The sequence below is a fragment of the Helianthus annuus genome, chromosome 2 (genome assembly GCF_002127325.2).
Source record: "Helianthus annuus cultivar XRQ/B chromosome 2, HanXRQr2.0-SUNRISE, whole genome shotgun sequence".
In the NCBI taxonomy this organism is placed as follows: domain Eukaryota; kingdom Viridiplantae; phylum Streptophyta; class Magnoliopsida; order Asterales; family Asteraceae; genus Helianthus; species Helianthus annuus.
In genome coordinates, this window is record NC_035434.2 from 11,682,894 (window position 1) to 11,695,657 (window position 12,764).

The following is a 12,764-nucleotide window of genomic DNA, read 5'->3' on the forward strand; positions in this document are numbered from 1 at the left end:
ACCCCTTTAGGAATAGAAGTAAATTTAGCCTAATTAATTGCCCTTGAATTGTGCTGAGTTTCCATATTCTTCATAACGTCCATCTTTGATTATGCATGTGCAAAATTAGCGTGACAGATTCCTTGATTACGTTGCTAAGACCAGGTCCAACTCGTAATTCCTGTAAAATAACATTAAATCCAAAGAGAACAATCGTTAGTATGAGGATCCTTAGGATGTTCAGTGATCCTTATTCTGGAGCTCTTCTGAGGATCACTATCTGCCAAAGAAACAAGGATCACTTGTTAGGATACCAAGTAAGGATCATAGGTCATAAAAATCCAGCCCTAACAATTGCCCCCAAAATATAAGGAGTATTTATGCAATATAAAGGAGTTATATTTTGCCGGTCTTATCTCTAACTAACTCAACGGATATATAGCCATTAAGATGGAACTATCCGTTGCGATCTGACGTCATGGAGGTGACAGCCCTGCACAATCATGACGTCATGGAGGTGACAGCCCTGCACAATCTGCCCCTGCTCCGCCAACAGTTTCTGGACTACTTCAACGAGGTAAGGATCACTGCCCCTGTTTGTGTATCCTGACAGTTTCGAGGATCACTTGTTTTTGATGTTATGCCTTGTCTTCCTTGCAGAAATTTGCTGAGATAGAGACGTATGTTGGCCACGTCGAGGATCAAGACCGCCAGATTGCTGACCTCCAACAAATGGGTGTGCTGAAGGATCTTAAGATAGCTGATCTTGAGAAGGAGCTCCGGGCCACCAAGGATGATGCTGCCAAGATGCTGATCAACTTTGACTATGAGAAGCATGAGATCACCCAGGATGCCAAGGTCTCTGCTGCAATAGCAATGTACAAGATCCAGCTACAAATGGCTATGGAGGCTCGGGATCCTACCTTCGACAGGAGCACATGGGACGTAGAGGGCTGGAAGGCGAGGCTGGCAGAGCTTGATGATGATGAAGAGGCTGAGGAGATCCTGATGCTTGAGGGTGGAGATGCTGGCAAGGATCAGGGTGGAGAGGCAAGTGGAGCCGGTGGTGATGGTGCAGCGAAGGATTGAGCTGCAGTATTGGGCAATGATGGAAATTTCGAGACTTAGCCGGAGCCCAATTTTTTTGTTTGATGGTTGTGATGTTTTAAAACAATTATGGTTTGTATTTGAACAATAGGTTTAGGGTTGAGGATCTAGGATCCTGTGAACAATAGGTAGGATTACATATGGTGGAGGGATCCTCTGTTTGGGGGATGAAGCCATTGTGATCCTGCCGCTTTTAATTTCCTGCACTTGCTATGACCGCGTGAACAATGGACACCCTTTGCCAACCCATGTGGACGGGCCACGTTTTGCTAGTAGAAACGTGGGTTGGCAATTTTGACAACTTTGAAGGGTTTTAAACCTTTGTTAATAAAATAACTCTAATCTTTTTGGCTTATCTTGTATTGTTATCCTTTTAATTTCCAATTGTTTTGATATATATTTGTCTGAGTGAGAAAAGTTAAGCAAATTATGTTTAAGAAATTTAGGATACGATCCAGGATCAAGTATCCTATAGTTGAAAACTTCCAAAAAGTGGCTCTTTTTAAGGATCATGGGTTCAGTTGTCAAGGTCTAAGGGTTATTCAAATGAATGATGAATGAAATTAAAAATAGTTAAGGATCATACCTGAGGATCCAAGTTAGGATCCTAACCTTTAATCAGGATAACCATAAGTAAAACTTTAATGGATAATATGGATTGAGGATCCTTAATTGTTTAACTTCGAAAACCTAAAAAGTAGAATATAACTTGGGACTAAGCCAATATAAAAGATAAGTTAGTAACTGGGGACAAGCCCAAAGGATAACTGGGGACAAGCCCAAGGATAACTGGGGACAAGCCCAAGGATAACTGGGGACAAGCCCAAGGATAACTGGGGACAAGCCCAAGGATCGTATGTAAACTGGAGTATGGCCCTTACTGGCGACTATCCAAACTTAGTGACATGAAAATGCCAAAACCTTAGCTAACGTGAAAACGTTAGAAACCTTAGGAACGGATGTATGGTACGTCTACCATTATACGTAGGATCCTAGGTATAGCCAGTACGATGGAATTATCAGCCCCTAAAGCGAGTACTGGTCCCAAAGACGTGAACTATACCAGGATCATCGTGCGCTACAGGCGAAAACTAGGGACAAGCCCAAGGATAACTGGGGACAAGCCCAAATAACTGGGGTTGAACCCAAGGATCTGAGTTGCTTCTGAAGATTGTCGACATTATGCTAAGGATACCTGGACTTATCAGAACTCAAAATCTCGTGAGAGAAGGATGAAGGATACATGATCCTTATCCTTAAATAAGAAAATATGTAAATAAGAGTTTGAGCTTAGGACATTACCAGAGTAAGGATCATTGATGCTTCAGGGATCCTTGAAGGATACTTCCAATGTAAGGATCATACATGCCAGAAGGATCCTGCTCACATGAAATAATTTTTCAAGTGGACAGCATTCCAGGCTCTTGGTAACAGATTACCTTCCATGGTAAGCAATCTATATGCCCCCTTTCCTGCTTCGGCTTCGATCAAATAAGGGCCTTCCCATTTTGGTGCCAATTTCCCATCAGCAGGATTGGTGGTATTTTGGAATGCTTTTCTCAATACCATATCCCCAACTTGGAATTTCCTTATCCTGACATTTTTGTTGTAAGTACCAGCCATTCTTTGTTGGTAGCTAGCCATCCTTATCCTAGTCAGATCCCTGATTTCTTCAATAGTATCCAAGTCTTGAGCCAGGTTTGCATCATTCTCCTCAGGATCACGGGTACTTGTTCTAGCAGTTGGAACCACCATATCATTTGGGATCACTGATTCTGCCCCAAACACCAAAGAGAAGGGTGTTTGACCAGTAGCATTCTTGGGGGTTGTCCTATCAGCCCAAAGCACATAAGGCAATTCCTCTGCCCATTTCCCCTTCTTGGATCCAAGTTTCTTCTTCAGAATGTTGATGATGATCTTGTTGGATGATTCTGCTTGACCATTGGCTTGTGGGTGGACTGGTCTTGATGTTATCATCTTAATCCCCCAACTGTCACAAAAGTTAGTAGTCCTGCTCCCAATAAATTGGGAACCATTATCACATACAATTTCGGAAGGAATGCCAAATCTAGTTATAATATTTCTCTTAATAAAGGATATAACTTCCTTCTCTCTGACTTGGGCAAAAGCTTCAGCCTCTATCCACTTGGAGAAGTAGTCAGTCATAGCAAGCATGAATACTTTTCCACCAGGTGCCTTAGGGAGCTTGCCAACTATATCCATCCCCCATCTCATAAATGGCCAAGAGGATGGTATAGGATGTAGAAATTCAGTCGGCTGATGAAGGATATTGTTGTGTCTTTGACAAGGATCACACTTCTTAGCATACTCCACAGCATCCCTTTTCATAGTTGGCCAGTAGTATCCTGTCCTTAAGATCCTTGAGAACAATGCCCTGCCCCCAGTGTGGTTTCCACAATCTCCTTCATGGAAATCTTTTAACACTTCTTGAACTTCAGGATCCTCGATACATCTTAAATATGGTCCTGCAAGAGATCGGATTATACAACATATTATTTAAGATTGTGAATTGAGATACCTTAATTCTGAAAGCCCTAGGATTTTCTCCCATAGGAATCTCTCCGTGTTGTAAGTATCTCGTGATTGGTGAGATCCATGATCCTGAACCAGATTGAGTATCCTCACTAGGGATCATTGCAGAATCCTCTTCTATTTCCATGGCCACCTGATTTTTAATAGCAGGAGCCAGGATATGGATGATGGGGATACTTATATCCTCTGGGATCTTCAAAGATGATCCTAGATTGGCCAATGCATCAGCTTGTTTTCCTCCCTTGGTACATGTGTCAAACTGAAGGAAACAAAGGAGAGTGCCAATTCTTTGACTATCTCTAAATATTTGGTTAGTTTTTCACCTTTAACAGCATAGGATCCATTAAAGTGATTAGTGATTAACAATGAATCCACGTATACCTCAAGATACCTGATCCCCATATGCTTAGCGATTTGCAAACCAGCGATTAAGGCTTCATATTCAGCCTCATTATTAGTGGCTTGGAACTCACAAGCTATGGAATGGGGTATTATGTCCCCCTGTGGCGATTTTAGTAGTATACCAAGCCCCGTGCCTTTAACATTTGAGGATCCGTCAGTATGTAGTATCCAAGGATCCTTGGTTTCATCCAGCTGCTGGACTTCCAATTCGGCTTCCTTTTGTAAATCACTACTGAAATCGGCCACAAAGTCGGCTAATGCTTGGGATTTGATGGCTGTTCTAGGCTCATATCTTATATCATGGGCACTAAGCTTTACCGCCCACTTAGCCATTCTTCCGGACGTCTCTGGTTTCCTGAGGACATTCTTAATTGGAAAATTAGTTCTAACAACAATAACATGGGTTTCAAAATAATGTCTTAGTTTAGTAGATGCCATAATCAGTGCAAGAATAAGTTTTTCAAGGTGTGAATACCTGGATTCAGCATCATGTAAACTCTTATTTACATAATAGATAGGATATTGTGTACCTTCATGATCCTTAACAAGGACTGCACTTACTGCTTTTGAGGATACCGCAAGGTATAAGGATAACACATCTCCTTTTTCTGGTTTCATTGATGAGGTGTAACAATCCTTAGCCTCCTGCTGATCACTATCGATCTTGATTATTCCCCAAGGGCTAGGGAGCTTCACACATTGATGGTAGGTGGATGGGACTGCCTTCATATCGTGTATCCAGGGCCTGCCAAGGATAACATTACAACAAGACAAACAGTCAATAACACAAAATTTCTGATAATTATGTAATCCTTCCACGTAAATTGGGAGTTTGATGTCCCCCAGGGTTTTCTTAGTTTCGCCACTAAATCCCACGAGCACGGAGGATCTTGGTGTGATGTCTGATTCAGGAATACCCATTTTCTTCAGAACATCAAGCTGGATAATGTTTACCGAACTTCCTCCGTCAATAAGGATCCTGTGGACAAAATGGTTAGAAATAAAAAGAGTAATAACTAAACTATCATGATGAGGATCCTGGATGTTAATTCTATCATCCTCATCAAAGGTTATAATTTTTCCTTCCGAGACACTTGATGTTCGAATAGGTCTTTCTCCGTTATCCATTTTAGCTTCCTTTGCATGCCTTTTAGCTGCTGAGAAGGATGTACCACAGATGTCTGATCCTCCAGAAATGAAGTTGATCACTTGTGCATCTGCCGGAGGGGCTGGAGCTCTTTCAGGGATCCTTTCGGGATCCTGAGTCCTTTGCTTTTTTCTTCCCAACAATTCTTTCAAATGCCCCTTGCTCAGCAGATATCCAATTTCCTTTCGTAATGCGATGCATTCCTCTGTCAAATGCCCAAAATCCTCATGGTATGCACACCACTTTGATTTATCTTTAGCTGCGGCTGGTTTGTCATTTTTTCTGGGCCATCTGGATTTTTCTCCTAGATTCTGCATTGCAAGGATTAGTTCATGGTTATCAACAGAAAAACAGTATTCAGAAATCGGAGGATAATCTTCATCATCCTCTTCTTGGTCAACAGCATGCACATTCTGGTTGTCAGTTCTGTTATAGGATTTGAATTTGTTGCTTTTGAAAGAGGATCCTTGCTTTTCTTGTTTTGAGGATCCTACTTGTCTCTCCTGGATCCTCTTGTCATCCTCTAGCCGGATGAACCTGAGTGCCCGGGTCCTTACTTCGTCTAGGTTCCTGCATGGTGTCATAACAAGATCATCATAGAACAATGAATCCTTAAGCAATCCCATCTTGAAGGCCTCAACAGCTGTGGCCACATCCAAGTTAGGAATGTCCAAGGATTCTTTACTAAATTTGGTTATATAATCCCTTAATGATTCATTATGACCCTGAGTTATCCTATATAAATCGCTAGTCAATCGTTCAAATTTTCTACTACAAGAAAATTGATTATTGAATAAGTTAACTAAATTAGCAAACGAAGTAATAGAGTAAGGGGGAAGACTTAGCAGCCATTTAAGAGCTGATCCAGTAAGAGTGGATCCAAATCCCTTGCACATACATGCTTCCTTTAACCTTTCTGGAATTCGATTGATTTCCATCCTCTCCCTGTATTGTGCTATATGTTCCTCAGGATCCGTCGTACCATCATACAGCTTCATAGTAGGGATATGGAATCTTTTGGGTATCTCAGCATCACAAATTGGTGGTGCAAAACGAGATACCTTATGGCTTCCATCTGCAATTTCCGGGATAGGTTTGACTACCCCTGGAACACTTGATATCATATCCTTCAGTTTCTGCAGTTCTCTGGCCATAGCATGGTTGATACCTGTATCCTGCATGAATCCATGGTTAGTGGTAAGAGAATTATTAAAAGTGTTACCTCCCATCGGGTTCAAGTTAGGAACATTGGATGTGAATCCATATTGCTGGGATTCTGGGATGATGGAGGGACCAGTGGAAGCAATGGTCTGCATTGGAATAAAATCTCCTTGATGGACATCTGGACTTCCTGTTTGCAAATTCTTCAAGGATCCTGGTATCTGAAGGGATCCCTGAACATGGGATGATCCTGGAACAAAGGAGGATCCTTGAACCTGGGATGATCCTAGAACGAAGGAGGATCCTTGAACCTGGGATGATCCTGGAACGAAGGAGGATCCTGAGTTCATGAAGGATCCCATATGCTGAGTATAGGATCCTGCCGGTTGGAAATATGATCCTGATGCCTGAGTCACTGCTGCTGGGCCGAAATGCACTCCTCTCAGTCCACCCATATGTTGAATGTCTGGGGCCTCTGATGGCTGAGAAGTAATCATCGGAGTATCAAAATTCAAAGATTTGGGCATTAGTGAGGAATGATCTTCTGCCGTTTTCTTTTGCCTTTTGAGATCTCCGATTTCCTTGAGGATCCTGTCATTAGCCTCATCCTGCTGCTGCATACGATCCCTCATCTGCAAAATCAAAGTAAATATATCACTAGTACTGGGAGCAAAAGAAGTTAGAGCAGAAGATGAAGGTTTAGAGAAGATAGAAGTTGATCTCTTCTCAGCATTTTTCTGAGATCCAGCTGGTGGTGGAGGTAAAGGTGGAATGCCATTAGATGAATTGACTGCAGACATCGCTGTGGAAGTATTCTTCAACGATGAAGCCATGCAACACTCCGGAATGATCACCAACAGAAAAACTTTCTTATGAATGAAGCACCAATTGCCCCACGGTGGGCGCCAAACTGTTTTGGTCAAAAATCACACAAGGATAATGCAACCAAACTCTTTGTAAACGGGGAATGATGCTTGGTACGATGAACAAAGAGAAGGATCACTTAAATGAAAATTGCACAAGTGACACAAGGATTTATACGAGGAAAAAGCCCTTGATCAATGAATGATCTCCGGCATAAAAAACCTCGGGTGATGGAAACTACCGATCACCAAACTTCAATATAACAAATAATGTTTACAACTTCGGATGGTAACGAGCTAGGTACAAGGATCACTATAGTATCGTATGCTAAAGCGTGTGAGAAATGTGTTGTGTCTTCCAAATGCTGAAGAGTACTGCCTTTTATATAAGTGTGTGTGGTCGTATTTTAGGCAAATCACCTAACTACTAGCTCGTTACCCCTTTAGGAATAGAAGTAAATTTAGCCTAATTAATTGCCCTTGAATTGTGCTGAGTTTCCATATTCTTCATAACGTCCATCTTTGATTATGCATGTGCAAAATTAGCGTGACAGATTCCTTGATTACGTTGCTAAGACCAGGTCCAACTCGTAATTCCTGTAAAATAACATTAAATCCAAAGAGAACAATCGTTAGTATGAGGATCCTTAGGATGTTCAGTGATCCTTATTCTGGAGCTCTTCTGAGGATCACTATCTGCCAAAGAAACAAGGATCACTTGTTAGGATACCAAGTAAGGATCATAGGTCATAAAAATCCAGCCCTAACATCTGTTAAATGTTCCTCCGCATTCGATTACATCATTTGCCCACTTAGTCAATTTATTTAAAAGTCAATTTTCTTGCAGTCGGAGTTTTGAAAAACTAACCAGTGATCTTTACAGGATAACTCAAGGACCTTAGGAATCCTTGAGGGATTATGTGAACAAATTCAGTCGAGAATCCTTGGATATCCCACATCTTGATGTTGCAACAGCTGTGCAAGCCTTTAAGATGGGGTTGCAAAAGGACTCTCAGTTTTATCAGGATCTTGTAGTGAATCCCTGCAGGAATCTTGACGAAGCTCGTAACAGGGCTCTGAGATATATTCGATTAGAGGATGACAAGAAAATGCAAGAAAAGATGAATGCATCCTCAACATACGAATCGACTAACAGGAAATCAGAATCCTCATATAAGCCATATCGCTCCAAGCCATATGGCAGAAATGATAACAAGAGAGTGAATGTTGTTGAAGACGAGGATCCTGAAGAATATCCTGAGTTATCTGAATATTGTTTTTCTGTTAATATACCTGAACTAATGTATGCTATGCAGGGTCTGGGAGATAAAGCCAGGTGGCCTCGGAAGAATCAACAAAAAGCTGATTGGAAGGATAAATCCAAATGGTGTGCCTTCCATGAGGATTTCGGACATATTACGGAGGATTGCATTGCTTTGAGGAAGGAAATAAGTTATCTTCTGAGCAAAGGATATCTAAAAGATCTCTTGGGAAGAAAAAAGAATAAAGGACAGGATACTGAAAAGGATCCTGAACGAGCAGCCTCACCTCCTGTCACACCCCCAAAATCCACACGCGGAGTACCACCGCTTGGAGGCGTGACATGACCAGGATCAAGCCATCAATCATATCAAACATAGCATTTAATAATAATAGTGGATACGACTGATGTTCAAAACCAAACGTTGTATATGTAGCGGAAGCATTAAATGTAAAACCCAAAACATAAGTATCAATGTGTGAATGTAAAAGCGTTTAATAATCATTCACGTGTTCTTGTCCACAACGACCCGCTTCTCCTCTGGTGCAAGCTCCAAGTATACCTAAGGTCCTGCAAGGCATGCAGCAAATAATCAACAAACTAGTTGAGCGAGTTCACAGAAAGTAAGTTCATAACATAGTGCATAAGTTTAACTAGTGGGGGCTTCCCATACTAGTGTGTACTAAAGGTGGGTGTTAGGGCTGGATTTTTATTATAGGTGATCCTTACACGTGATCCTAACCAGTGATCCTTGTTTCTTTGGCAGACAGTGATCCTCAGCCGGACTTCAGGATCAGGATCATGGGACATTATAGGATCCTCATACTAACGATCATCTTCGCTTAATGCAATGTTATTTTTGCAGGAATATCTAGCAGGATACGCTCTAAGCATCATGATCAAGGGACGCGTCTTCACAATTATGGCAAGAGCTTAATCGGAGATAGACGTTGCACAGGATATGGAAACATGGCTTGATTTATGGGCGGCAATTTAGGCTAGATTTTCTTTTATTTTTAAAGGGGTAATGAGCTGATAATTAGTCCTTTTACCTAAAATAGGTCACCTACACTTGTATAAATACCACTCTCCATCATTTGGAAAAACACACGACATACAACGCAACTCTCACACACTTAGACACTCGAAACAATAGTGATCCTTGTACTCAGCTCATTATCATCCGAAGTTGTAACTATATTTTTCTTATATTGAAGTTGGTGATCGGTAGTTGCCATCACCCGAGGTTTTTTATGCCGGAGATCATACATTGATCAAGGGCTTTTTCCTCGTATAAATCATTGTGTCTTTGCATCTTTATCACAGAAGTGATCCTTTACTTTCATAATTAACCAAGCATCATACCCCGTTTACATAAAGTTTGGTTACATTATCCTTGTGTGATTTTTGACCAAAACAGTTTGGCGCCCACCGTGGGGCAATTGGTGCTTCATTCATAAGAAAACCTCTTTGTTCGAAATCATTTCAAAGAATTACATGGCTTCATCATTGAAAAACATGTCCACGGCAATGTCTGCAGTCACCTCGTCCCAGAACATTCTGCCTCCACCACCGGCAGGATCCCAGAAGAATGCTGAGAAGAGACAAACTCCTACCACTTCTAAAACTCCATCTCCTTCTGCTATGAATTCTTCTATTCCCAGTACTAGTGATGTGTTTGCTTTAATTTTGCAGATGAAGGATCGTATGCAGCGGCAGGATGAGACTAATGACAGGATCCTCAGGGAAATTGGAGATCTCAAAAGACAGAAGAAAACGGCAGAGGATCATTCTCCATTAATGCCCAAATCCTTGAGCTTTGATACTCCAATGATTACTTCTCAGCCATCAGGAATTCCAGACGTGCAAATCATGGGAGAATCAAGAGGATTGCACCACGGATCGACAGCAATGACTCAGGCATTAAGCTCACACTTCCAGCCGGCAGGATCCTACCCCCAGCATTTAGGATCCTTCATGAATCCGGGAGCCTATCCGGGGGCACAGCAGTTTCAAGGATCCTACTTTGTTCCAGGATCATTCCAGGGCCAAGGATCCTCCTTTGTTCCAGGATCATCCCAGACACCAGGATCCTTCCAGATACCAGGATCCCTAAAAAGTTTGCAAACAGGAAGTCTAGATGTCCATCAAGGGGACTTCATTCCAATGCAGACCATTGCTTCCACTGGTCCCTCCGTCGTTCCAGAATCCCAGCAATATGGGTTCCCTAACTTGAACCCAATGGGAGGTAACACTTTAAATAATTATCCTACCACTAACCATGGATTCATGCAGGATACAGGTACCAATCGTGCTATGGCCAGGGAGTTGCAGAAGCTAAAAGATATGATCTCAAGTGTTCCAGGGGTAGTCAAGCCTATCCCAGAGATTGCAGATGGAAGCCACAAGGTATCTCGCTTTGCACCACCAATTTGTGATGCAGAGGTACCCAAAAAGTTCCATATCCCTACCATGAAGCTGTATGATGGCACAACGGATCCAGAGGAGCATATAGCACAATACAGGGAGAGGATGGAGATCAATCCTATCCCAGAAAAGTTGAAGGAAGCATGCCTATGTAAAGGATTTGGATCCACTCTTACGGGATCAGCTCTTAAGTGGCTGCTAAGTCTTCCCCCCTACTCTATTACTTCATTTGCTAATTTAGTTAATTTATTCAATAACCAATTCTCTTGTAGCAGAAAATTTGAAAGATTAACTAGTGATTTGTACAGGATAACTCAGAACCATAATGAATCATTAAGGGATTTTATAACTAAATTTAGTAAAGAGTCCTTGGACATTCCTAACTTGGATATGGCTACGGCTGTTGAAGCCTTCAAAATGGGACTGCTTAAGGATTCATTATTCTATGATGATCTTGTTATGACACCATGCAGGAATCTAGATGAAGTAAGAACTCGAGCACTCAGGTTCATCCGGCTAGAGGATGACAAGAGGATCCAGGAGAGACAAGTAGGATCCTCAAAACAGGAGAAGCAAGGATCCTCCTTCAAGAACAACAAATTCAAATCCTACCATAGAAATGAGAACAAGAATGTGCATGCTGTTGACCAAGAAGAGGATGATGAAGATTATCCTCCAATCTCAGAATATTGTTTTTCCGTTGATAATCATGAACTGATCCTTGCAATGCAGAATCTAGGTGAAAAAGCTAGATGGCCCAGGAAGAATGATAAACCATCCGGGACTAAAGACAAGTCAAAATGGTGTGCATACCATGAGGATTTCGGGCATCTAGCTGAAGAATGCATAGCTTTAAGGAAAGAGATTGGATATCTGTTAAGCAAGGGGCACCTAAAAGAATTATTGGGAAGAAAAAAGCAAAGGACTCAGGATCCTGAAAGGATCCCCGAAAAAGCTCCAGCACCTCCGGCAAATGCACAAGTGATCAACTTTATATCCGGAGGATCAGACATCTGTGGTACATCCTTCTCGGCGGCCAAAAGACATGCAAAAGAATCAAAAATGGATAATGGTGAAAGGCCTATTAGAACATCAAGTGTCTCAGAAGGGAAGATGATAACATTTGATGAGGATGATCGCATTAACATTCAGGATCCTCACCATGATAGTTTAGTTATCACTCTCTTTATCTCTAACCATTTTGTCCGCAGGATCCTTATTGATGGAGGGAGCTCAGTGAACATTATCCAGCTTGATGTCCTGAAGAAGATGGGAATTCCAGAATCAGACATCACACCAAGATCCTCCGTGCTTGTAGGATTCAGTGGGGAAACGAAGAAAACTCTGGGGGACATCAAACTCCCAATCTACGTGGAAGGATTACATAATTACCAAAAATTTTGTGTTATTGACTGTTTATTTTGTTGCAACGTTATCCTTGGCAGGCCTTGGATACATGATATGAAAGCAGTCCCATCTACCTACCATCAATGTGTGAAGCTCCCTAGCCCATGGGGAATAATCAAGATCGACAGTGATCAGCAGGAGGCTAAGGATTGTTATACCTCATCCATGAAGCCAACCTCGAAGCCAAGGGAGCAATAGCAATTACAGTATCCTCCGAGGAATGTCTTGGAGGCAAAGGAACAAGATGTGGACGAAATCCTCTTGGATCCTAGTGATCCTGAATTAAAAATCTATATCGGATCAGGGATCCTTGGCAAGATGAAAGAAGACCTAATATCCTTCCTCAAAAGAAGAAAATCTACCTTTGCTTGGAAACATGAAGATATGACAGGTATATCTAAAGATATTATTACTCACAAACTTGGCATTGACAGGTCTATCAAACCAATCCATCAAA